This window comes from Tasmannia lanceolata, unplaced genomic scaffold (genome assembly GCF_043159265.1).
Source record: "Tasmannia lanceolata isolate RefF3 unplaced genomic scaffold, GAP_Taslan_0.1 ptg000003l, whole genome shotgun sequence".
Lineage (NCBI taxonomy): Eukaryota > Viridiplantae > Streptophyta > Magnoliopsida > Canellales > Winteraceae > Tasmannia > Tasmannia lanceolata.
The window spans coordinates 29,577,404-29,600,004 of record NW_027518680.1 but is presented as its reverse complement, the minus strand read 5'-3'; the positions used below and the strand labels follow the sequence as shown (position 1 = coordinate 29,600,004).

Sequence of the window (22,601 nt, the reverse complement as noted above, 5' to 3'; positions counted from 1 at the left end):
TTCGCATCGATGTTCCAGAACCGAAAGATTGTTCGAAAAAAGTGGTAGATAGCCGAAAAAAGTGACAGGGGTGCAACACGAGGACTTCCCAGGAGGTCACCCATCCTAGTACTACTCTCGCCCAAGCACGCTTAACTTCGGAGTTCTGATGGGATCCAGTGCATTTGTGCTGGTATGATCGCACCCAGCATGCCTCTCCATTGTCAAAGTAATTAAGAGTTTCCACTCGCATTGTCGTACGAAGTCCGTTTAAATGAAAGTGCGAAAAAATCCTGCTAGATGACACCGGATGGACGATCCGAGCATGTCGGGAAGCCGGATGACCGCCAGGGCTATCATCGCGCGATGGATCTTCCCGAGTACCCCCGAATCAATATAAGAATCGCGACGATCTGACGGGCGGATCAAAAGTTATCGTCGGAACGATATTTGTGCACCAAGGGTAGCTCACGGCCAGTAAACACCTTCCGACCGGATTCATGACTCGCATCCACTAGTACACTCATCCGCTATAGCCTGTACGTCACTGAATCTAAACAAACCCCCGCTATAATTTGACCGCAAATGAAATGTCAGAACGAATTCCGTTTATCGAATCAAACGACACTATCACCCCGCCATAATAAAGACCGGACGTCTTTGAATTCACCATCCGGAAGAAAATAAAAAGATCCGAACCGAAACGTAGGAGGCGACGCACTAAACGTGCGTTTCAGTTCGCATCGATGTTCCAGAACCGAAAGATTGTTCGAAAAAAGTGGTAGATAGCCGAAAAAAGTGACAGGGGTGCAACACGAGGACTTCCCAGGAGGTCACCCATCCTAGTACTGCTCTCGCCCAAGCACGCTTAACTTCAGAGTTCTGATGGGATCCAGTGCATTTGTGCTGGTATGATCGCACCCAGCATGCCTCTCCATTGTCAAAGTAATAAAGAGTTTCCACTCGCATTGTCGTACGAAGTCCGTTTAAATGAAAGTGCGAAAAAATCCTGCTAGATGACACCGGATGGACGATCCGAGCATGTCGGGAAGCCGGATGACCGCCAGGGCTGTCATCGCGCGTTGAATCTTCCCGAGTACCCCCGAATCAATATAAGAATCGCCACGATCTGACGGGCGGATCAAAAGTTATCGTCGGAACGATATTTGTGCACCAAGGGTAGCTCACGGCCAGTAAACACCTTCCGACCGGATTCATGACTCGCATCCACTAGTACACTCATCCGCTATAGCCTGTACGTCACTGAATCTAAACAAACCCCCGCTATAATTTGACCGCAAATGAAATGTCAGAACGAATTCCGTTTATCGAATCAAACGACACTATCACCCTGCCATAATAAAGACCGGACGTGTTTGAATTCACCATCCGGAAGAAAATAAAAAGATCCGAACCGAAACGTAGGAGGCGACGCACTAAACGTGCGTTTCAGTTCGCATCGATGTTCCAGAACCGAAAGATTGTTCGAAAAAAGTTGTAGATAGCCGAAAAAAGTGACAGGGGTGCAACACGAGGACTTCCCAGGAGGTCACCCATCCTAGTACTACTCTCGCCCAAGCACGCTTAACTTCGGAGTTCTGATGGGATCCAGTGCATTTGTGCTGGTATGATCGCACCCAGCATGCCTCTCCATTGTCAAAGTAATAAAGAGTTTCCACTCGCATTGTCGTACGAAGTCCGTTTAAATGAAAGTGCGAAAAAATCCTGCTAGATGACACCGGATGGACGATCCGAGCATGTCGGGAAGCCGGATGACCGCCAGAGCTGTCATCGCGCGATGGATCTTCCCGAGTACCCCCGAATCAATATAAGAATCGCGACGATCTGACGGGCGGATCAAAAGTTATCGTCGGAACGATATTTGTGCACCAAGGGTAGCTCACGGCCAGTAAACACCTTCCGACCGGATTCATGACTCGCATCCACTAGTACACTCATCCGCTATAGCCTGTACGTCACTGAATCTAAACAAACCCCCGCTATAATTTGACCGCAAATGAAATGTCAGAACGAATTCCGTTTATCGAATCAAACGACACTATCACCCTGCCATAATAAAGACCGGACGTGTTTGAATTCACCATCCGGAAGAAAATAAAAAGATCCGAACCGAAACGTAGGAGGCGACGCACTAAACGTGCGTTTCAGTTCGCATCGATGTTCCAGAACCGAAAGATTGTTCGAAAAAAGTGGTAGATAGCCGAAAAAAGTGACAGGGGTGCAACACGAGGACTTCCCAGGAGGTCACCCATCCTAGTACTACTCTCGCCCAAGCACGCTTAACTTCGGAGTTCTGATGGGATCCAGTGCATTTGTGCTGGTATGATCGCACCCAGCATGCCTCTCCATTGTCAAAGTAATAAAGAGTTTCCACTCGCATTGTCGTACGAAGTCCGTTTAAATGAAAGTGCGAAAAAATCCTGCTAGATGACACCGGATGGACGATCCGAGCATGTCGGGAAGCCGGATGACCGCCAGAGCTGTCATCGCGCGATGGATCTTCCCGAGTACCCCCGAATCAATATAAGAATCGCGACGATCTGACGGGCGGATCAAAAGTTATCGTCGGAACGATATTTGTGCACCAAGGGTAGCTCACGGCCAGTAAACACCTTCCGACCGGATTCATGACTCGCATCCACTAGTACACTCATCCGCTATAGCCTGTACGTCACTGAATCTAAACAAACCCCCGCTATAATTTGACCGCAAATGAAATGTCAGAACGAATTCCGTTTATCGAATCAAACGACACTATCACCCCGCCATAATAAAGACCGGACGTCTTTGAATTCACCATCCGGAAGAAAATAAAAAGATCCGAACCGAAACGTAGGAGGCGACGCACTAAACGTGCGTTTCAGTTCGCATCGATGTTCCAGAACCGAAAGATTGTTCGAAAAAAGTGGTAGATAGCCGAAAAAAGTGACAGGGGTGCAACACGAGGACTTCCCAGGAGGTCACCCATCCTAGTACTACTCTCGCCCAAGCACGCTTAACTTCGGAGTTCTGATGGGATCCAGTGCATTTGTGCTGGTATGATCGCACCCAGCATGCCTCTCCATTGTCAAAGTAATAAAGAGTTTCCACTCGCATTGTCGTACGAAGTCCGTTTAAATGAAAGTGCGAAAAAATCCTGCTAGATGACACCGGATGGACGATCCGAGCATGTCGGGAAGCCGGATGACCGCCAGGGCTGTCATCGCGCGTTGAATCTTCCCGAGTACCCCCGAATCAATATAAGAATCGCCACGATCTGACGGGCGGATCAAAAGTTATCGTCGGAACGATATTTGTGCACCAAGGGTAGCTCACGGCCAGTAAACACCTTCCGACCGGATTCATGACTCGCATCCACTAGTACACTCATCCGCTATAGCCTGTACGTCACTGAATCTAAACAAACCCCCGCTATAATTTGACCGCAAATGAAATGTCAGAACGAATTCCGTTTATCGAATCAAACGACACTATCACCCCGCCATAATAAAGACCGGACGTGTTTGAATTCACCATCCGGAAGAAAATAAAAAGATCCGAACCGAAACGTAGGAGGCGACGCACTAAACGTGCGTTTCAGTTCGCATCGATGTTCCAGAACCGAAAGATTGTTCGAAAAAAGTGGTAGATAGCCGAAAAAAGTGACAGGGGTGCAACACGAGGACTTCCCAGGAGGTCACCCAGCCTAGTACTACTCTCGCCCAAGCACGCTTAACTTCGGAGTTCTGATGGGATCCAGTGCATTTGTGCTGGTATGATCGCACCCAGCATGCCTCTCCATTGTCAAAGTAATAACGAGTTTCCACTCGCATTGTCGTACGAAGTCCGTTTAAATGAAAGTGCGAAAAAATCCTGCTAGATGACACCGGATGGACGATCCGAGCATGTCGGGAAGCCGGATGACCGCCAGGGCTGTCATCGCGCGATGAATCTTCCCGAGTACCCCCGAATCAATATAAGAATCGCCACGATCTGACGGGCGGATCAAAAGTTATCGTCGGAACGATATTTGTGCACCAAGGGTAGCTCACGGCCAGTAAACACCTTCCGACCGGATTCATGACTCGCATCCACTAGTACACTCATCCGCTATAGCCTGTACGTCACTGAATCTAAACAAACCCCCGCTATAATTTGACCGCAAATGAAATGTCAGAACGAATTCCGTTTATCGAATCAAACGACACTATCACCCCGCCATAATAAAGACCAGACGTCTTTGAATTCACCATCCGGAAGAAAATAAAAAGATCCGAACCGAAACGTAGGAGGCGACGCACTAAACGTGCGTTTCAGTTCGCATCGATGTTCCAGAACCGAAAGATTGTTCGAAAAAAGTGGTAGATAGCCGAAAAAAGTGACAGGGGTGCAACACGAGGAATTCCTAGGAGGTCACCCATCCTAGTACTACTCTCGCCCAAGCACGCTTAACTTCGGAGTTCTGATGGGATCCAGTGCATTTGTGCTGGTATGATCGCACCCAGCATGCCTCTCCATTGTCAAAGTAATTAAGAGTTTCCACTCGCATTGTCGTACGAAGTCCGTTTAAATGAAAGTGCGAAAAAATCCTGCTAGATGACACCGGATGGACGATCCGAGCATGTCGGGAAGCCGGATGACCGCCAGGGCTGTCATTGCGCGATGGATCTTCCCGAGTACCCCCGAATCAATATAAGAATCGCGACGATCTGACGGGCGGATCAAAAGTTATCGTCGGAACGATATTTGTGCACCAAGGGTAGCTCACGGCCAGTAAACACCTTCCGACCGGATTCATGACTCGCATCCACTAGTACACTCATCCGCTATAGCCTGTACGTCACTGAATCTAAATAAACCCCCGCTATAATTTGACCGCAAATGAAATGTCAGAACGAATTCCGTTTATCGAATCAAACGACACTATCACCCTGCCATAACAAAGACCGGACGTGTTTGAATTCACCATCCGGAAGAAAATAAAAAGATCCGAACCGAAACGTAGGAGGCGACGCACTAAACGTGCGTTTCAGTTCGCATCGATGTTCCAGAACCGAAAGATTGTTCGAAAAAAGTGGTAGATAGCCGAAAAAAGTGACAGGGGTGCAACACGAGGACTTCCCAGGAGGTCACCCATCCTAGTACTACTCTCGCCCAAGCACGCTTAACTTCGGAGTTCTGATGGGATCCAGTGCATTTGTGCTGGTATGATCGCACCCAGCATGCCTCTCCATTGTCAAAGTAATAAAGAGTTTCCACTCGCATTGTCGTACGAAGTCCGTTTAAATGAAAGTGCGAAAAAATCCTGCTAGATGACACCGGATGGACGATCCGAGCATGTCGGGAAGCCGGATGACCGCCAGGGCTGTCATCGCGCGATGAATCTTCCCGAGTACCCCCGAATCAATATAAGAATCGCCACGATCTGACGGGCGGATCAAAAGTTATCGTCGGAACGATATTTGTGCACCAAGGGTAGCTCACGGCCAGTAAACACCTTCCGACCGGATTCATGACTCGCATCCACTAGTACACTCATCCGCTATAGCCTGTACGTCACTGAATCTAAACAAACCCCCGCTATAATTTGACCGCAAATGAAATGTCAGAACGAATTCCGTTTATCGAATCAAACGACACTATCACCCCGCCATAATAAAGACCGGACGTCTTTGAATTCACCATCCGGAAGAAAATAAAAAGATCCGAACCGAAACGTAGGAGGCGACGCACTAAACGTGCGTTTCAGTTCGCATCGATGTTCCAGAACCGAAAGATTGTTCGAAAAAAGTGGTAGATAGCCGAAAAAAGTGACAGGGGTGCAACACGAGGACTTCCCAGGAGGTCACCCATCCTAGTACTACTCTCGCCCAAGCACGCTTAACTTCGGAGTTCTGATGGGATCCAGTGCATTTGTGCTGGTATGATCGCACCCAGCATGCCTCTCCATTGTCAAAGTAATTAAGAGTTTCCACTCGCATTGTCGTACGAAGTCCGTTTAAATGAAAGTGCGAAAAAATCCTGCTAGATGACACCGGATGGACGATCCGAGCATGTCGGGAAGCCGGATGACCGCCAGGGCTATCATCGCGCGATGGATCTTCCCGAGTACCCCCGAATCAATATAAGAATCGCGACGATCTGACGGGCGGATCAAAAGTTATCGTCGGAACGATATTTGTGCACCAAGGGTAGCTCACGGCCAGTAAACACCTTCCGACCGGATTCATGACTCGCATCCACTAGTACACTCATCCGCTATAGCCTGTACGTCACTGAATCTAAACAAACCCCCGCTATAATTTGACCGCAAATGAAATGTCAGAACGAATTCCGTTTATCGAATCAAACGACACTATCACCCCGCCATAATAAAGACCGGACGTCTTTGAATTCACCATCCGGAAGAAAATAAAAAGATCCGAACCGAAACGTAGGAGGCGACGCACTAAACGTGCGTTTCAGTTCGCATCGATGTTCCAGAACCGAAAGATTGTTCGAAAAAAGTGGTAGATAGCCGAAAAAAGTGACAGGGGTGCAACACGAGGACTTCCCAGGAGGTCACCCATCCTAGTACTGCTCTCGCCCAAGCACGCTTAACTTCGGAGTTCTGATGGGATCCAGTGCATTTGTGCTGGTATGATCGCACCCAGCATGCCTCTCCATTGTCAAAGTAATAAAGAGTTTCCACTCGCATTGTCGTACGAAGTCCGTTTAAATGAAAGTGCGAAAAAATCCTGCTAGATGACACCGGATGGACGATCCGAGCATGTCGGGAAGCCGGATGACCGCCAGGGCTGTCATCGCGCGTTGAATCTTCCCGAGTACCCCCGAATCAATATAAGAATCGCCACGATCTGACGGGCGGATCAAAAGTTATCGTCGGAACGATATTTGTGCACCAAGGGTAGCTCACGGCCAGTAAACACCTTCCGACCGGATTCATGACTCGCATCCACTAGTACACTCATCCGCTATAGCCTGTACGTCACTGAATCTAAACAAACCCCCGCTATAATTTGACCGCAAATGAAATGTCAGAACGAATTCCGTTTATCGAATCAAACGACACTATCACCCCGCCATAATAAAGACCGGACGTGTTTGAATTCACCATCCGGAAGAAAATAAAAAGATCCGAACCGAAACGTAGGAGGCGACGCACTAAACGTGCGTTTCAGTTCGCATCGATGTTCCAGAACCGAAAGATTGTTCGAAAAAAGTGGTAGATAGCCGAAAAAAGTGACAGGGGTGCAACACGAGGACTTCCCAGGAGGTCACCCATCCTAGTACTACTCTCGCCCAAGCACGCTTAACTTCGGAGTTCTGATGGGATCCAGTGCATTTGTGCTGGTATGATCGCACCCAGCATGCCTCTCCATTGTCAAAGTAATAAAGAGTTTCCACTCGCATTGTCGTACGAAGTCCGTTTAAATGAAAGTGCGAAAAAATCCTGCTAGATGACACCGGATGGACGATCCGAGCATGTCGGGAAGCCGGATGACCGCCAGGGCTGTCATCGCGCGTTGAATCTTCCCGAGTACCCCCGAATCAATATAAGAATCGCCACGATCTGACGGGCGGATCAAAAGTTATCGTCGGAACGATATTTGTGCACCAAGGGTAGCTCACGGCCAGTAAACACCTTCCGACCGGATTCATGACTCGCATCCACTAGTACACTCATCCGCTATAGCCTGTACGTCACTGAATCTAAACAAACCCCCGCTATAATTTGACCGCAAATGAAATGTCAGAACGAATTCCGTTTATCGAATCAAACGACACTATCACCCCGCCATAATAAAGACCGGACGTGTTTGAATTCACCATCCGGAAGAAAATAAAAAGATCCGAACCGAAACGTAGGAGGCGACGCACTAAACGTGCGTTTCAGTTCGCATCGATGTTCCAGAACCGAAAGATTGTTCGAAAAAAGTGGTAGATAGCCGAAAAAAGTGACAGGGGTGCAACACGAGGACTTCCCAGGAGGTCACCCATCCTAGTACTACTCTCGCCCAAGCACGCTTAACTTCGGAGTTCTGATGGGATCCAGTGCATTTGTGCTGGTATGATCGCACCCAGCATGCCTCTCCATTGTCAAAGTAATAAAGAGTTTCCACTCGCATTGTCGTACGAAGTCCGTTTAAATGAAAGTGCGAAAAAATCCTGCTAGATGACACCGGATGGACGATCCGAGCATGTCGGGAAGCCGGATGACCGCCAGGGCTGTCATCGCGCGATGAATCTTCCCGAGTACCCCCGAATCAATATAAGAATCGCCACGATCTGACGGGCGGATCAAAAGTTATCGTCGGAACGATATTTGTGCACCAAGGGTAGCTCACGGCCAGTAAACACCTTCCGACCGGATTCATGACTCGCATCCACTAGTACACTCATCCGCTATAGCCTGTACGTCACTGAATCTAAACAAACCCCCGCTATAATTTGACTGCAAATGAAATGTCAGAACGAATTCCGTTTATCGAATCAAACGACACTATCACCCCGCCATAATAAAGACCGGACGTCTTTGAATTCACCATCCGGAAGAAAATAAAAAGATCCGAACCGAAACGTAGGAGGCGACGCACTAAACGTGCGTTTTAGTTCGCATCGATGTTCCAGAACCGAAAGATTGTTCGAAAAAAGTGGTAGATAGCCGAAAAAAGTGACAGGGGTGCAACACGAGGACTTCCCAGGAGGTCACCCATCCTAGTACTACTCTCGCCCAAGCACGCTTAACTTCGGAGTTCTGATGGGATCTAGTGCATTTGTGCTGGTATGATCGCACCCAGCATGCCTCTCCATTGTCAAAGTAATAAAGAGTTTCCACTCGCATTGTCGTACGAAGTCCGTTTAAATGAAAGTGCGAAAAAATCCTGCTAGATGACACCGGATGGACGATCCGAGCATGTCGGGAAGCCGGATGACCGCCAGAGCTGTCATCGCGCGATGGATCTTCCCGAGTACCCCCGAATCAATATAAGAATCGCGACGATCTGACGGGCGGATCAAAAGTTATCGTCGGAACGATATTTGTGCACCAAGGGTAGCTCACGGCCAGTAAACACCTTCCGACCGGATTCATGACTCGCATCCACTAGTACACTCATCCGCTATAGCCTGTACGTCACTGAATCTAAACAAACCCCCGCTATAATTTGACCGCAAATGAAATGTCAGAACGAATTCCGTTTATCGAATCAAACGACACTATCACCCCGCCATAATAAAGACCGGACGTCTTTGAATTCACCATCCGGAAGAAAATAAAAAGATCCGAACCGAAACGTAGGAGGCGACGCACTAAACGTGCGTTTCAGTTCGCATCGATGTTCCAGAACCGAAAGATTGTTCGAAAAAAGTGGTAGATAGCCGAAAAAAGTGACAGGGGTGCAACACGAGGACTTCCCAGGAGGTCACCCATCCTAGTACTACTCTCGCCCAAGCACGCTTAACTTCGGAGTTCTGATGGGATCCAGTGCATTTGTGCTGGTATGATCGCACCCAGCATGCCTCTCCATTGTCAAAGTAATAAAGAGTTTCCACTCGCATTGTCGTACGAAGTCCGTTTAAATGAAAGTGCGAAAAAATCCTGCTAGATGACACCGGATGGACGATCCGAGCATGTCGGGAAGCCGGATGACCGCCAGAGCTGTCATCGCGCGATGGATCTTCCCGAGTACCCCCGAATCAATATAAGAATCGCGACGATCTGACGGGCGGATCAAAAGTTATCGTCGGAACGATATTTGTGCACCAAGGGTAGCTCACGGCCAGTAAACACCTTCCGACCGGATTCATGACTCGCATCCACTAGTACACTCATCCGCTATAGCCTGTACGTCACTGAATCTAAACAAACCCCCGCTATAATTTGACCGCAAATGAAATGTCAGAACGAATTCCGTTTATCGAATCAAACGACACTATCACCCCGCCATAATAAAGACCGGACGTCTTTGAATTCACCATCCGGAAGAAAATAAAAAGATCCGAACCGAAACGTAGGAGGCGACGCACTAAACGTGCGTTTCAGTTCGCATCGATGTTCCAGAACCGAAAGATTGTTCGAAAAAAGTGGTAGATAGCCGAAAAAAGTGACAGGGGTGCAACACGAGGACTTCCCAGGAGGTCACCCATCCTAGTACTGCTCTCGCCCAAGCACGCTTAACTTCAGAGTTCTGATGGGATCCAGTGCATTTGTGCTGGTATGATCGCACCCAGCATGCCTCTCCATTGTCAAAGTAATAAAGAGTTTCCACTCGCATTGTCGTACGAAGTCCGTTTAAATGAAAGTGCGAAAAAATCCTGCTAGATGACACCGGATGGACGATCCGAGCATGTCGGGAAGCCGGATGACCGCCAGGGCTGTCATCGCGCGTTGAATCTTCCCGAGTACCCCCGAATCAATATAAGAATCGCCACGATCTGACGGGCGGATCAAAAGTTATCGTCGGAACGATATTTGTGCACCAAGGGTAGCTCACGGCCAGTAAACACCTTCCGACCGGATTCATGACTCGCATCCACTAGTACACTCATCCGCTATAGCCTGTACGTCACTGAATCTAAACAAACCCCCGCTATAATTTGACCGCAAATGAAATGTCAGAACGAATTCCGTTTATCGAATCAAACGACACTATCACCCCGCCATAATAAAGACCGGACGTGTTTGAATTCACCATCCGGAAGAAAATAAAAAGATCCGAACCGAAACGTAGGAGGCGACGCACTAAACGTGCGTTTCAGTTCGCATCGATGTTCCAGAACCGAAAGATTGTTCGAAAAAAGTGGTAGATAGCCGAAAAAAGTGACAGGGGTGCAACACGAGGACTTCCCAGGAGGTCACCCATCCTAGTACTACTCTCGCCCAAACACGCTTAACTTCGGAGTTCTGATGGGATCCAGTGCATTTGTGCTGGTATGATCGCACCCAGCATGCCTCTCCATTGTCAAAGTAATAAAGAGTTTCCACTCGCATTGTCGTACGAAGTCCGTTTAAATGAAAGTGCGAAAAAATCCTGCTAGATGACACCGGATGGACGATCCGAGCATGTCGGGAAGCCGGATGACCGCCAGGGCTGTCATCGCGCGATGAATCTTCCCGAGTACCCCCGAATCAATATAAGAATCGCCACGATCTGACGGGCGGATCAAAAGTTATCGTCGGAACGATATTTGTGCACCAAGGGTAGCTCACGGCCAGTAAACACCTTCCGACCGGATTCATGACTCGCATCCACTAGTACACTCATCCGCTATAGCCTGTACGTCACTGAATCTAAACAAACCCCTGCTATAATTTGACTGCAAATGAAATGTCAGAACGAATTCCGTTTATCGAATCAAACGACACTATCACCCCGCCATAATAAAGACCGGACGTCTTTGAATTCACCATCCGGAAGAAAATAAAAAGATCCGAACCGAAACGTAGGAGGCGATGCACTAAACGTGCGTTTCAGTTCGCATCGATGTTCCAGAACCGAAAGATTGTTCGAAAAAAGTGGTAGATAGCCGAAAAAAGTGACAGGGGTGCAACACGAGGACTTCCCAGGAGGTCACCCATCCTAGTACTACTCTCGCCCAAGCACGCTTAACTTCGGAGTTCTGATGGGATCCAGTGCATTTGTGCTGGTATGATCGCACCCAGCATGCCTCTCCATTGTCAAAGTAATAAAGAGTTTCCACTCGCATTGTCGTACGAAGTCCGTTTAAATGAAAGTGCAAAAAAATCCTGCTAGATGACACCGGATGGACGATCCGAGCATGTCGGGAAGCCGGATGACCGCCAGGGCTGTCATCGCGCGATGAATCTTCCCGAGTACCCCCGAATCAATATAAGAATCGCCACGATCTGACGGGCGGATCAAAAGTTATCGTCGGAACGATATTTGTGCACCAAGGGTAGCTCACGGCCAGTAAACACCTTCCGACCGGATTCATGACTCGCATCCACTAGTACACTCATCCGCTATAGCCTGTACGTCACTGAATCTAAACAAACCCCCGCTATAATTTGACTGCAAATGAAATGTCAGAACGAATTCCGTTTATCGAATCAAACGACACTATCACCCCGCCATAATAAAGACCGGACGTCTTTGAATTCACCATCCGGAAGAAAATAAAAAGATCCGAACCGAAACGTAGGAGGCGACGCACTAAACGTGCGTTTCAGTTCGCATCGATGTTCCAGAACCGAAAGATTGTTCGAAAAAAGTGGTAGATAGCCGAAAAAAGTGACAGGGGTGCAACACGAGGACTTCCCAGGAGGTCACCCATCCTAGTACTACTCTCGCCCAAGCACGCTTACCTTCGGAGTTCTGATGGGATCCAGTGCATTTGTGCTGGTATGATCGCACCCAGCATGCCTCTCCATTGTCAAAGTAATAAAGAGTTTCCACTCGCATTGTCGTACGAAGTCCGTTTAAATGAAAGTGCGAAAAAATCCTGCTAGATGACACCGGATGGACGATCCGAGCATGTCGGGAAGCCGGATGACCGCCAGAGCTGTCATCGCGCGATGGATCTTCCCGAGTACCCCCGAATCAATATAAGAATCGCGACGATCTGACGGGCGGATCAAAAGTTATCGTCGGAACGATATTTGTGCACCAAGGGTAGCTCACGGCCAGTAAACACCTTCCGACCGGATTCATGACTCGCATCCACTAGTACACTCATCCGCTATAGCCTGTACGTCACTGAATCTAAACAAACCCCCGCTATAATTTGACCGCAAATGAAATGTCAGAACGAATTCCGTTTATCGAATCAAACGACACTATCACCCCGCCATAATAAAGACCGGACGTCTTTGAATTCACCATCCGGAAGAAAATAAAAAGATCCGAACCGAAACGTAGGAGGCGACGCACTAAACGTGCGTTTCAGTTCGCATCGATGTTCCAGAACCGAAAGATTGTTCGAAAAAAGTGGTAGATAGCCGAAAAAAGTGACAGGGGTGCAACACGAGGACTTCCCAGGAGGTCACCCATCCTAGTACTACTCTCGCCCAAGCACGCTTAACTTCGGAGTTCTGATGGGATCCAGTGCATTTGTGCTGGTATGATCGCACCCAGCATGCCTCTCCATTGTCAAAGTAATAAAGAGTTTCCACTCGCATTGTCGTACGAAGTCCGTTTAAATGAAAGTGCGAAAAAATCCTGCTAGATGACACCGGATGGACGATCCGAGCATGTCGGGAAGCCGGATGACCGCCAGAGCTGTCATCGCGCGATGGATCTTCCCGAGTACCCCCGAATCAATATAAGAATCGCGACGATCTGACGGGCGGATCAAAAGTTATCGTCGGAACGATATTTGTGCACCAAGGGTAGCTCACGGCCAGTAAACACCTTCCGACCGGATTCATGACTCGCATCCACTAGTACACTCATCCGCTATAGCCTGTACGTCACTGAATCTAAACAAACCCCCGCTATAATTTGACCGCAAATGAAATGTCAGAACGAATTCCGTTTATCGAATCAAACGACACTATCACCCCGCCATAATAAAGACCGGACGTCTTTGAATTCACCATCCGGAAGAAAATAAAAAGATCCGAACCGAAACGTAGGAGGCGACGCACTAAACGTGCGTTTCAGTTCGCATCGATGTTCCAGAACCGAAAGATTGTTCGAAAAAAGTGGTAGATAGCCGAAAAAAGTGACAGGGGTGCAACACGAGGACTTCCCAGGAGGTCACCCATCCTAGTACTACTCTCGCCCAAGCACGCTTAACTTCGGAGTTCTGATGGGATCCAGTGCATTTGTGCTGGTATGATCGCACCCAGCATGCCTCTCCATTGTCAAAGTAATAAAGAGTTTCCACTCGCATTGTCGTACGAAGTCCGTTTAAATGAAAGTGCGAAAAAATCCTGCTAGATGACACCGGATGGACGATCCGAGCATGTCGGGAAGCCGGATGACCGCCAGGGCTGTCATCGCGCGTTGAATCTTCCCGAGTACCCCCGAATCAATATAAGAATCGCCACGATCTGACGGGCGGATCAAAAGTTATCGTCGGAACGATATTTGTGCACCAAGGGTAGCTCACGGCCAGTAAACACCTTCCGACCGGATTCATGACTCGCATCCACTAGTACACTCATCCGCTATAGCCTGTACGTCACTGAATCTAAACAAACCCCCGCTATAATTTGACCGCAAATGAAATGTCAGAACGAATTCCGTTTATCGAATCAAACGACACTATCACCCCGCCATAATAAAGACCGGACGTGTTTGAATTCACCATCCGGAAGAAAATAAAAAGATCCGAACCGAAACGTAGGAGGCGACGCACTAAACGTGCGTTTCAGTTCGCATCGATGTTCCAGAACCGAAAGATTGTTCGAAAAAAGTGGTAGATAGCCGAAAAAAGTGACAGGGGTGCAACACGAGGACTTCCCAGGAGGTCACCCATCCTAGTACTACTCTCGCCCAAGCACGCTTAACTTCGGAGTTCTGATGGGATCCAGTGCATTTGTGCTGGTATGATCGCACCCAGCATGCCTCTCCATTGTCAAAGTAATAACGAGTTTCCACTCGCATTGTCGTACGAAGTCCGTTTAAATGAAAGTGCGAAAAAATCCTGCTAGATGACACCGGATGGACGATCCGAGCATGTCGGGAAGCCGGATGACCGCCAGGGCTGTCATCGCGCGATGAATCTTCCCGAGTACCCCCGAATCAATATAAGAATCGCCACGATCTGACGGGCGGATCAAAAGTTATCGTCGGAACGATATTTGTGCACCAAGGGTAGCTCACGGCCAGTAAACACCTTCCGACCGGATTCATGACTCGCATCCACTAGTACACTCATCCGCTATAGCCTGTACGTCACTGAATCTAAACAAACCCCCGCTATAATTTGACCGCAAATGAAATGTCAGAACGAATTCCGTTTATCGAATCAAACGACACTATCACCCCGCCATAATAAAGACCGGACGTCTTTGAATTCACCATCCGGAAGAAAATAAAAAGATCCGAACCGAAACGTAGGAGGCGACGCACTAAACGTGCGTTTCAGTTCGCATCGATGTTCCAGAACCGAAAGATTGTTCGAAAAAAGTGGTAGATAGCCGAAAAAAGTGACAGGGGTGCAACACGAGGAATTCCTAGGAGGTCACCCATCCTAGTACTACTCTCGCCCAAGCACGCTTAACTTCGGAGTTCTGATGGGATCCAGTGCATTTGTGCTGGTATGATCGCACCCAGCATGCCTCTCCATTGTCAAAGTAATTAAGAGTTTCCACTCGCATTGTCGTACGAAGTCCGTTTAAATGAAAGTGCGAAAAAATCCTGCTAGATGACACCGGATGGACGATCCGAGCATGTCGGGAAGCCGGATGACCGCCAGGGCTGTCATCGCGCGTTGAATCTTCCCGAGTACCCCCGAATCAATATAAGAATCGCCACAATCTGACGGGCGGATCAAAAGTTATCGTCGGAACGATATTTGTGCACCAAGGGTAGCTCACGGCCAGTAAACACCTTCCGACCGGATTCATGACTCGCATCCACTAGTACACTCATCCGCTATAGCCTGTACGTCACTGAATCTAAACAAACCCCCGCTATAATTTGACCGCAAATGAAATGTCAGAACGAATTCCGTTTATCGAATCAAACGACACTATCACCCCGCCATAATAAAGACAGGACGTGTTTGAATTCACCATCCGGAAGAAAATAAAAAGATCCGAACCGAAACGTAGGAGGCGACGCACTAAACGTGCGTTTCAGTTCGCATCGATGTTCCAGAACCGAAAGATTGTTCGAAAAAAGTGGTAGATAGCCGAAAAAAGTGACAGGGGTGCAACACGAGGACTTCCCAGGAGGTCACCCATCCTAGTACTACTCTCGCCCAAGCACGCTTAACTTCGGAGTTCTGATGGGATCCAGTGCATTTGTGCTGGTATGATCGCACCCAGCATGCCTCTCCATTGTCAAAGTAATAACGAGTTTCCACTCGCATTGTCGTACGAAGTCCGTTTAAATGAAAGTGCGAAAAAATCCTGCTAGATGACACCGGATGGACGATCCGAGCATGTCGGGAAGCCGGATGACCGCCAGGGCTGTCATCGCGCGATGAATCTTCCCGAGTACCCCCGAATCAATATAAGAATCGCCACGATCTGACGGGCGGATCAAAAGTTATCGTCGGAACGATATTTGTGCACCAAGGGTAGCTCACGGCCAGTAAACACCTTCCGACCGGATTCATGACTCGCATCCACTAGTACACTCATCCGCTATAGCCTGTACGTTACTGAATCTAAACAAACCCCCGCTATAATTTGACCGCAAATGAAATGTCAGAACGAATTCCGTTTATCGAATCAAACGACACTATCACCCCGCCATAATAAAGACCGGACGTCTTTGAATTCACCATCCGGAAGAAAATAAAAAGATCCGAACCGAAACGTAGGAGGCGACGCACTAAACGTGCGTTTCAGTTCGCATCGATGTTCCAGAACCGAAAGATTGTTCGAAAAAAGTGGTAGATAGCCGAAAAAAGTGACAGGGGTGCAACACGAGGAATTCCTAGGAGGTCACCCATCCTAGTACTACTCTCGCCCAAGCACGCTTAACTTCGGAGTTCTGATGGGATCCAGTGCATTTGTGCTGGTATGATCGCACCCAGCATGCCTCTCCATTGTCAAAGTAATAAAGAGTTTCCACTCGCATTGTCGTACGAAGTCCGTTTAAATGAAAGTGCGAAAAAATCCTGCTAGATGACACCGGATGGACGATCCGAGCATGTCGGGAAGCCGGATGACGGCCAGGGCCGTCATCGCGCGATGAATCTTCCCGAGTACCCCCGAATCAATATAAGAATCGCCACGATCTGACGGGCGGATCAAAAGTTATCGTCGGAACGATATTTGTGCACCAAGAGTAGCTCACGGCCAGTAAACACCTTCCGACCGGATTCATGACTCGCATCCACTAGTACACTCATCCGCTATAGCCTGTACGTCACTGAATCTAAACAAACCCCCGCTATAATTTGACCGCAAATGAAATGTCAGAACGAATTCCGTTTATCGAATCAAACGACACTATCACCCCGCCATAATAAAGACCGGACGTCTTTGAATTCACCATCCGGAAGAAAATAAAAAGATCCGAACCGAAACGTAGGAGGCGACGCACTAAACGTGCGTTTCAGTTCGCATCGATGTTCCAGAACCGAAAGATTGTTCGAAAAAAGTGGTAGATAGCCGAAAAAAGTGACAGGGGTGCAACACGAGGACTTCCCAGGAGGTCACCCATCCTAGTACTACTCTCGCCCAAGCACGCTTAACTTCGGAGTTCTGATGGGATCCAGTGCATTTGTGCTGGTATGATCGCACCCAGCATGCCTCTCCATTGTCAAAGTAATTAAGAGTTTCCACTCGCATTGTCGTACGAAGTCCGTTTAAATGAAAGTGCGAAAAAATCCTGCTAGATGACACCGGATGGACGATCCGAGCATGTCGGGAAGCCGGATGACCGCCAGGGCTGTCATCGCGCGATGGATCTTCCCGAGTACCCCCGAATCAATATAAGAATCGCGACGATCTGACGGGCGGATCAAAAGTTATCGTCGGAACGATATTTGTGCACCAAGGGTAGCTCACGGCCAGTAAACACCTTCCGACCGGATTCATGACTCGCATCCACTAGTACACTCATCCGCTATAGCCTGTACGTCACTGAATCTAAACAAACCCCCGCTATAATTTGACCGCACATGAAATGTCAGAACGAATTCCGTTTATCGAATCAAACGACACTATCACCCCGCCATAATAAAGACCGGACGTCTTTGAATTCACCATCCGGAAGAAAATAAAAAGATCCGAACCGAAACGTAGGAGGCGACGCACTAAACGTGCGTTTCAGTTCGCATCGATGTTCCAGAACCGAAAGATTGTTCGAAAAAAGTGGTAGATAGCCGAAAAAAGTGACAGGGGTGCAACACGAGGACTTCCCAGGAGGTCACCCATCCTAGTACTGCTCTCGCCCAAGCACGCTTAACTTCGGAGTTCTGATGGGATCCAGTGCATTTGTGCTGGTATGATCGCACCCAGCATGCCTCTCCATTGTCAAAGTAATAAAGAGTTTCCACTCGCATTGTCGTACGAAGTCCGTTTAAATGAAAGTGCGAAAAAATCCTGCTAGATGACACCGGATGGACGATCCGAGCATGTCGGGAAGCCGGATGACCGCCAGGGCTGTCATCGCGCGTTGAATCTTCCCGAGTACCCCCGAATCAATATAAGAATCGCCACGATCTGACGGGCGGATCAAAAGTTATCGTCGGAACGATATTTGTGCACCAAGGGTAGCTCACGGCCAGTAAACACCTTCCGACCGGATTCATGACTCGCATCCACTAGTACACTCATCCGCTATAGCCTGTACGTCACTGAATCTAAACAAACCCCCGCTATAATTTGACCGCAAATGAAATGTCAGAACGAATTCCGTTTATCGAATCAAACGACACTATCACCCCGCCATAATAAAGACCGGACGTGTTTGAATTCACCATCCGGAAGAAAATAAAAAGATCCGAACCGAAACGTAGGAGGCGACGCACTAAACGTGCGTTTCAGTTCGCATCGATGTTCCAGAACCGAAAGATTGTTCGAAAAAAGTGGTAGATAGCCGAAAAAAGTGACAGGGGTGCAACACGAGGACTTCCCAGGAGGTCACCCATCCTAGTACTACTCTCGCCCAAGCACGCTTAACTTCGGAGTTCTGATGGGATCCAGTGCATTTGTGCTGGTATGATCGCACCCAGCATGCCTCTCCATTGTCAAAGTAATAAAGAGTTTCCACTCGCATTGTCGTACGAAGTCCGTTTAAATGAAAGTGCGAAAAAATCCTGCTAGATGACACCGGATGGACGATCCGAGCATGTCGGGAAGCCGGATGACCGCCAGGGCTGTCATCGCGCGATGAATCTTCCCGAGTACCCCCGAATCAATATAAGAATCGCCACGATCTGACGGGCGGATCAAAAGTTATCGTCGGAACGATATTTGTGCACCAAGGGTAGCTCACGGCCAGTAAACACCTTCCGACCGGATTCATGACTCGCATCCACTAGTACACTCATCCGCTATAGCCTGTACGTCACTGAATCTAAACAAACCCCCGCTATAATTTGACTGCAAATGAAATGTCAGAACGAATTCCGTTTATCGAATCAAACGACACTATCACCCCGCCATAATAAAGACCGGACGTCTTTGAATTCACCATCCGGAAGAAAATAAAAAGATCCGAACCGAAACGTAGGAGGCGACGCACTAAACGTGCGTTTCAGTTCGCATCGATGTTCCAGAACCGAAAGATTGTTCGAAAAAAGTGGTAGATAGCCGAAAAAAGTGACAGGGGTGCAACACGAGGACTTCCCAGGAGGTCACCCATCCTAGTACTACTCTCGCCCAAGCACGCTTAACTTCGGAGTTCTGATAGGATCCAGTGCATTTGTGCTGGTATGATCGCACCCAGCATGCCTCTCCATTGTCAAAGTAATAAAGAGTTTCCACTCGCATTGTCGTACGAAGTCCGTTTAAATGAAAGTGCGAAAAAATCCTGCTAGATGACACCGGATGGACGATCCGAGCATGTCGGGAAGCCGGATGACCGCCAGGGCTGTCATCGCGCGTTGAATCTTCCCGAGTACCCCCGAATCAATATAAGAATCGCCACGATCTGACGGGCGGATCAAAAGTTATCGTCGGAACGATATTTGTGCACCAAGGGTAGCTCACGGCCAGTAAACACCTTCCGACCGGATTCATGACTCGCATCCACTAGTACACTCATCCGCTATAGCCTGTACGTCACTGAATCTAAACAAACCCCCGCTATAATTTGACCGCAAATGAAATGTCAGAACGAATTCCGTTTATCGAATCAAACGACACTATCACCCCGCCATAATAAAGACCGGACGTGTTTGAATTCACCATCCGGAAGAAAATAAAAAGATCCGAACCGAAACGTAGGAGGCGACGCACTAAACGTGCGTTTCAGTTCGCATCGATGTTCCAGAACCGAAAGATTGTTCGAAAAAAGTGGTAGATAGCCGAAAAAAGTGACAGGGGTGCAACACGAGGACTTCCCAGGAGGTCACCCATCCTAGTACTACTCTCGCCCAAGCACGCTTAACTTCGGAGTTCTGATGGGATCCAGTGCATTTGTGCTGGTATGATCGCACCCAGCATGCCTCTCCATTGTCAAAGTAATTAAGAGTTTCCACTCGCATTGTCGTACGAAGTCCGTTTAAATGAAAGTGCGAAAAAATCCTGCTAGATGACACCGGATGGACGATCCGAGCATGTCGGGAAGCCGGATGACCGCCAGGGTTGTCATCGCGCGATGAATCTTCCCGAGTACCCCCGAATCAATATAAGAATCGCCACGATCTGACGGGCGGATCAAAAGTTATCGTCGGAACGATATTTGTGCACCAAGGGTAGCTCACGGCCAGTAAACACCTTCCGACCGGATTCATGACTCGCATCCACTAGTACACTCATCCGCTATAGCCTGTACGTCACTGAATCTAAACAAACCCCCGCTATAATTTGACTGCAAATGAAATGTCAGAACGAATTCCGTTTATCGAATCAAACGACACTATCACCCCGCCATAATAAAGACCGGACGTCTTTGAATTCACCATCCGGAAGAAAATAAAAAGATCCGAACCGAAACGTAGGAGGCGACGCACTAAACGTGCGTTTCAGTTCGCATCGATGTTCCAGAACCGAAAGATTGTTCGAAAAAAGTGGTAGATAGCCGAAAAAAGTGACAGGGGTGCAACACGAGGACTTCCCAGGAGGTCACCCATCCTAGTACTACTCTCGCCCAAGCACGCTTAACTTCGGAGTTCTGATGGGATCCAGTGCATTTGTGCTGGTATGATCGCACCCAGCATGCCTCTCCATTGTCAAAGTAATAAAGAGTTTCCACTCGCATTGTCGTACGAAGTCCGTTTAAATGAAAGTGCGAAAAAATCCTGCTAGATGACACCGGATGGACGATCCGAGCATGTCGGGAAGCCGGATGACCGCCAAGGCTGTCATCGCGCGATGAATCTTCCCGAGTACCCCCGAATCAATATAAGAATCGCCACGATCTGACGGGCGGATCAAAAGTTATCGTCGGAACGATATTTGTGCACCAAGGGTAGCTCACGGCCAGTAAACACCTTCCGACCGGATTCATGACTCGCATCCACTAGTACACTCATCCGCTATAGCCTGTACGTCACTGAATCTAAACAAACCCCCGCTATAATTTGACCGCAAATGAAATGTCAGAACGAATTCCGTTTATCGAATCAAACGACACTATCACCCCGCCATAATAAAGACCGGACGTCTTTGAATTCACCATCCGGAAGAAAATAAAAAGATCCGAACCGAAACGTAGGAGGCGACGCACTAAACGTGCGTTTCAGTTCGCATCGATGTTCCAGAACCGAAAGATTGTTCGAAAAAAGTGGTAGATAGCCGAAAAAAGTGACAGGGGTGCAACACGAGGACTTCCCAGGAGGTCACCCATCCTAGTACTACTCTCGCCCAAGCACGCTTAACTTCGGAGTTCTGATGGGATCCAGTGCATTTGTGCTGGTATGATCGCACCCAGCATGCCTCTCCATTGTCAAAGTAATAAAGAGTTTCCACTCGCATTGTCGTACGAAGTCCGTTTAAATGAAAGTGCGAAAAAATCCTGCTAGATGACACCGGATGGACGATCCGAGCATGTCGGGAAGCCGGATGACGGCCAGGGCGGTCATCGCGCGATGAATCTTCCCGAGTACCCCCGAATCAATATAAGAATCGCCACGATCTGACGGGCGGATCAAAAGTTATCGTCGGAACGATATTTGTGCACCAAGGGTAGCTCACGGCCAGTAAACACCTTCCGACCGGATTCATGACTCGCATCCACTAGTACACTCATCCGCTATAGCCTGTACGTCACTGAATCTAAACAAACCCCCGCTATAATTTGACCGCAAATGAAATGTCAGAACGAATTCCGTTTATCGAATCAAACGACACTATCACCCCGCCATAATAAAGACCGGACGTGTTTGAATTCACCATCCGGAAGAAAATAAAAAGATCCGAACCGAAACGTAGGAGGCGACGCACTAAACGTGCGTTTCAGTTCGCATCGATGTTCCAGAACCGAAAGATTGTTCGAAAAAAGTGGTAGATAGCCGAAAAAAGTGACAGGGGTGCAACACGAGGACTTCCCAGGAGGTCACCCATCCTAGTACTACTCTCGCCCAAGCACGCTTAACTTCGGAGTTCTGATGGGATCCAGTGCATTTGTGCTGGTATGATCGCACCCAGCATGCCTCTCCATTGTCAAAGTAATAACGAGTTTCCACTCGCATTGTCGTACGAAGTCCGTTTAAATGAAAGTGCGAAAAAATCCTGCTAGATGACACCGGATGGACGATCCGAGCATGTCGGGAAGCCGGATGACCGCCAGGGCTGTCGTCGCGCGATGAATCTTCCCGAGTACCCCCGAATCAATATAAGAATCGCCACGATCTGACGGGCGGAT

The 22,601-nt window shown here is 48.4% G+C and overlaps 32 non-coding genes across 32 annotated transcripts; all 32 read right to left on the bottom strand.

The window, feature by feature from the left end:
* Positions 1 to 67: 67 nt before the first annotated feature.
* On the bottom strand, positions 68 to 186 carry LOC143870804 (5S ribosomal RNA). Its single transcript, XR_013245584.1, has one exon. It is a non-coding gene; the product is annotated as a 5S ribosomal RNA (ribosomal RNA).
* Positions 187 to 783: 597 nt separating this feature from the next.
* Positions 784 to 902, bottom strand: LOC143874003 (5S ribosomal RNA). The gene has a single exon (XR_013248694.1). It is a non-coding gene; the product is annotated as a 5S ribosomal RNA (ribosomal RNA).
* Positions 903 to 1,499: 597 nt separating this feature from the next.
* Positions 1,500 to 1,618, bottom strand: LOC143870803 (5S ribosomal RNA). The gene has a single exon (XR_013245583.1). It is a non-coding gene; the product is annotated as a 5S ribosomal RNA (ribosomal RNA).
* Positions 1,619 to 2,215: 597 nt separating this feature from the next.
* On the bottom strand, positions 2,216 to 2,334 carry LOC143870801 (5S ribosomal RNA). Its single transcript, XR_013245582.1, has one exon. It is a non-coding gene; the product is annotated as a 5S ribosomal RNA (ribosomal RNA).
* Positions 2,335 to 2,931: 597 nt separating this feature from the next.
* On the bottom strand, positions 2,932 to 3,050 carry LOC143870800 (5S ribosomal RNA). Its single transcript, XR_013245581.1, has one exon. It is a non-coding gene; the product is annotated as a 5S ribosomal RNA (ribosomal RNA).
* Positions 3,051 to 3,647: 597 nt separating this feature from the next.
* LOC143873171 (5S ribosomal RNA) lies at positions 3,648 to 3,766 on the bottom strand. The gene has a single exon (XR_013247893.1). It is a non-coding gene; the product is annotated as a 5S ribosomal RNA (ribosomal RNA).
* A 597-nt stretch (positions 3,767 to 4,363) lies between these two features.
* Positions 4,364 to 4,482, bottom strand: LOC143873350 (5S ribosomal RNA). The gene has a single exon (XR_013248063.1). It is a non-coding gene; the product is annotated as a 5S ribosomal RNA (ribosomal RNA).
* Positions 4,483 to 5,079: 597 nt separating this feature from the next.
* LOC143870799 (5S ribosomal RNA) lies at positions 5,080 to 5,198 on the bottom strand. Its single transcript, XR_013245580.1, has one exon. It is a non-coding gene; the product is annotated as a 5S ribosomal RNA (ribosomal RNA).
* Positions 5,199 to 5,795: 597 nt separating this feature from the next.
* LOC143870798 (5S ribosomal RNA) lies at positions 5,796 to 5,914 on the bottom strand. The gene has a single exon (XR_013245579.1). It is a non-coding gene; the product is annotated as a 5S ribosomal RNA (ribosomal RNA).
* A 597-nt stretch (positions 5,915 to 6,511) lies between these two features.
* Positions 6,512 to 6,630, bottom strand: LOC143873196 (5S ribosomal RNA). Its single transcript, XR_013247917.1, has one exon. It is a non-coding gene; the product is annotated as a 5S ribosomal RNA (ribosomal RNA).
* Positions 6,631 to 7,227: 597 nt separating this feature from the next.
* LOC143870797 (5S ribosomal RNA) lies at positions 7,228 to 7,346 on the bottom strand. Its single transcript, XR_013245578.1, has one exon. It is a non-coding gene; the product is annotated as a 5S ribosomal RNA (ribosomal RNA).
* A 597-nt stretch (positions 7,347 to 7,943) lies between these two features.
* On the bottom strand, positions 7,944 to 8,062 carry LOC143870796 (5S ribosomal RNA). Its single transcript, XR_013245577.1, has one exon. It is a non-coding gene; the product is annotated as a 5S ribosomal RNA (ribosomal RNA).
* Positions 8,063 to 8,659: 597 nt separating this feature from the next.
* Positions 8,660 to 8,778, bottom strand: LOC143873487 (5S ribosomal RNA). Its single transcript, XR_013248195.1, has one exon. It is a non-coding gene; the product is annotated as a 5S ribosomal RNA (ribosomal RNA).
* Positions 8,779 to 9,375: 597 nt separating this feature from the next.
* On the bottom strand, positions 9,376 to 9,494 carry LOC143870795 (5S ribosomal RNA). Its single transcript, XR_013245576.1, has one exon. It is a non-coding gene; the product is annotated as a 5S ribosomal RNA (ribosomal RNA).
* A 597-nt stretch (positions 9,495 to 10,091) lies between these two features.
* Positions 10,092 to 10,210, bottom strand: LOC143874002 (5S ribosomal RNA). The gene has a single exon (XR_013248693.1). It is a non-coding gene; the product is annotated as a 5S ribosomal RNA (ribosomal RNA).
* A 597-nt stretch (positions 10,211 to 10,807) lies between these two features.
* LOC143873436 (5S ribosomal RNA) lies at positions 10,808 to 10,926 on the bottom strand. Its single transcript, XR_013248145.1, has one exon. It is a non-coding gene; the product is annotated as a 5S ribosomal RNA (ribosomal RNA).
* Positions 10,927 to 11,523: 597 nt separating this feature from the next.
* On the bottom strand, positions 11,524 to 11,642 carry LOC143870793 (5S ribosomal RNA). The gene has a single exon (XR_013245574.1). It is a non-coding gene; the product is annotated as a 5S ribosomal RNA (ribosomal RNA).
* Positions 11,643 to 12,239: 597 nt separating this feature from the next.
* Positions 12,240 to 12,358, bottom strand: LOC143873571 (5S ribosomal RNA). Its single transcript, XR_013248276.1, has one exon. It is a non-coding gene; the product is annotated as a 5S ribosomal RNA (ribosomal RNA).
* Positions 12,359 to 12,955: 597 nt separating this feature from the next.
* LOC143870792 (5S ribosomal RNA) lies at positions 12,956 to 13,074 on the bottom strand. The gene has a single exon (XR_013245573.1). It is a non-coding gene; the product is annotated as a 5S ribosomal RNA (ribosomal RNA).
* A 597-nt stretch (positions 13,075 to 13,671) lies between these two features.
* On the bottom strand, positions 13,672 to 13,790 carry LOC143870791 (5S ribosomal RNA). The gene has a single exon (XR_013245572.1). It is a non-coding gene; the product is annotated as a 5S ribosomal RNA (ribosomal RNA).
* Positions 13,791 to 14,387: 597 nt separating this feature from the next.
* LOC143870790 (5S ribosomal RNA) lies at positions 14,388 to 14,506 on the bottom strand. The gene has a single exon (XR_013245571.1). It is a non-coding gene; the product is annotated as a 5S ribosomal RNA (ribosomal RNA).
* A 597-nt stretch (positions 14,507 to 15,103) lies between these two features.
* Positions 15,104 to 15,222, bottom strand: LOC143873349 (5S ribosomal RNA). The gene has a single exon (XR_013248062.1). It is a non-coding gene; the product is annotated as a 5S ribosomal RNA (ribosomal RNA).
* A 597-nt stretch (positions 15,223 to 15,819) lies between these two features.
* LOC143870789 (5S ribosomal RNA) lies at positions 15,820 to 15,938 on the bottom strand. The gene has a single exon (XR_013245570.1). It is a non-coding gene; the product is annotated as a 5S ribosomal RNA (ribosomal RNA).
* A 597-nt stretch (positions 15,939 to 16,535) lies between these two features.
* On the bottom strand, positions 16,536 to 16,654 carry LOC143873348 (5S ribosomal RNA). Its single transcript, XR_013248061.1, has one exon. It is a non-coding gene; the product is annotated as a 5S ribosomal RNA (ribosomal RNA).
* Positions 16,655 to 17,251: 597 nt separating this feature from the next.
* LOC143870788 (5S ribosomal RNA) lies at positions 17,252 to 17,370 on the bottom strand. The gene has a single exon (XR_013245569.1). It is a non-coding gene; the product is annotated as a 5S ribosomal RNA (ribosomal RNA).
* A 597-nt stretch (positions 17,371 to 17,967) lies between these two features.
* Positions 17,968 to 18,086, bottom strand: LOC143873195 (5S ribosomal RNA). Its single transcript, XR_013247916.1, has one exon. It is a non-coding gene; the product is annotated as a 5S ribosomal RNA (ribosomal RNA).
* A 597-nt stretch (positions 18,087 to 18,683) lies between these two features.
* Positions 18,684 to 18,802, bottom strand: LOC143870787 (5S ribosomal RNA). The gene has a single exon (XR_013245568.1). It is a non-coding gene; the product is annotated as a 5S ribosomal RNA (ribosomal RNA).
* A 597-nt stretch (positions 18,803 to 19,399) lies between these two features.
* On the bottom strand, positions 19,400 to 19,518 carry LOC143873832 (5S ribosomal RNA). Its single transcript, XR_013248529.1, has one exon. It is a non-coding gene; the product is annotated as a 5S ribosomal RNA (ribosomal RNA).
* Positions 19,519 to 20,115: 597 nt separating this feature from the next.
* On the bottom strand, positions 20,116 to 20,234 carry LOC143870786 (5S ribosomal RNA). The gene has a single exon (XR_013245567.1). It is a non-coding gene; the product is annotated as a 5S ribosomal RNA (ribosomal RNA).
* A 597-nt stretch (positions 20,235 to 20,831) lies between these two features.
* LOC143870785 (5S ribosomal RNA) lies at positions 20,832 to 20,950 on the bottom strand. The gene has a single exon (XR_013245566.1). It is a non-coding gene; the product is annotated as a 5S ribosomal RNA (ribosomal RNA).
* Positions 20,951 to 21,547: 597 nt separating this feature from the next.
* On the bottom strand, positions 21,548 to 21,666 carry LOC143870784 (5S ribosomal RNA). The gene has a single exon (XR_013245565.1). It is a non-coding gene; the product is annotated as a 5S ribosomal RNA (ribosomal RNA).
* Positions 21,667 to 22,263: 597 nt separating this feature from the next.
* On the bottom strand, positions 22,264 to 22,382 carry LOC143870782 (5S ribosomal RNA). The gene has a single exon (XR_013245563.1). It is a non-coding gene; the product is annotated as a 5S ribosomal RNA (ribosomal RNA).
* Between the last annotated feature and the right edge of the window lie 219 nt (positions 22,383 to 22,601).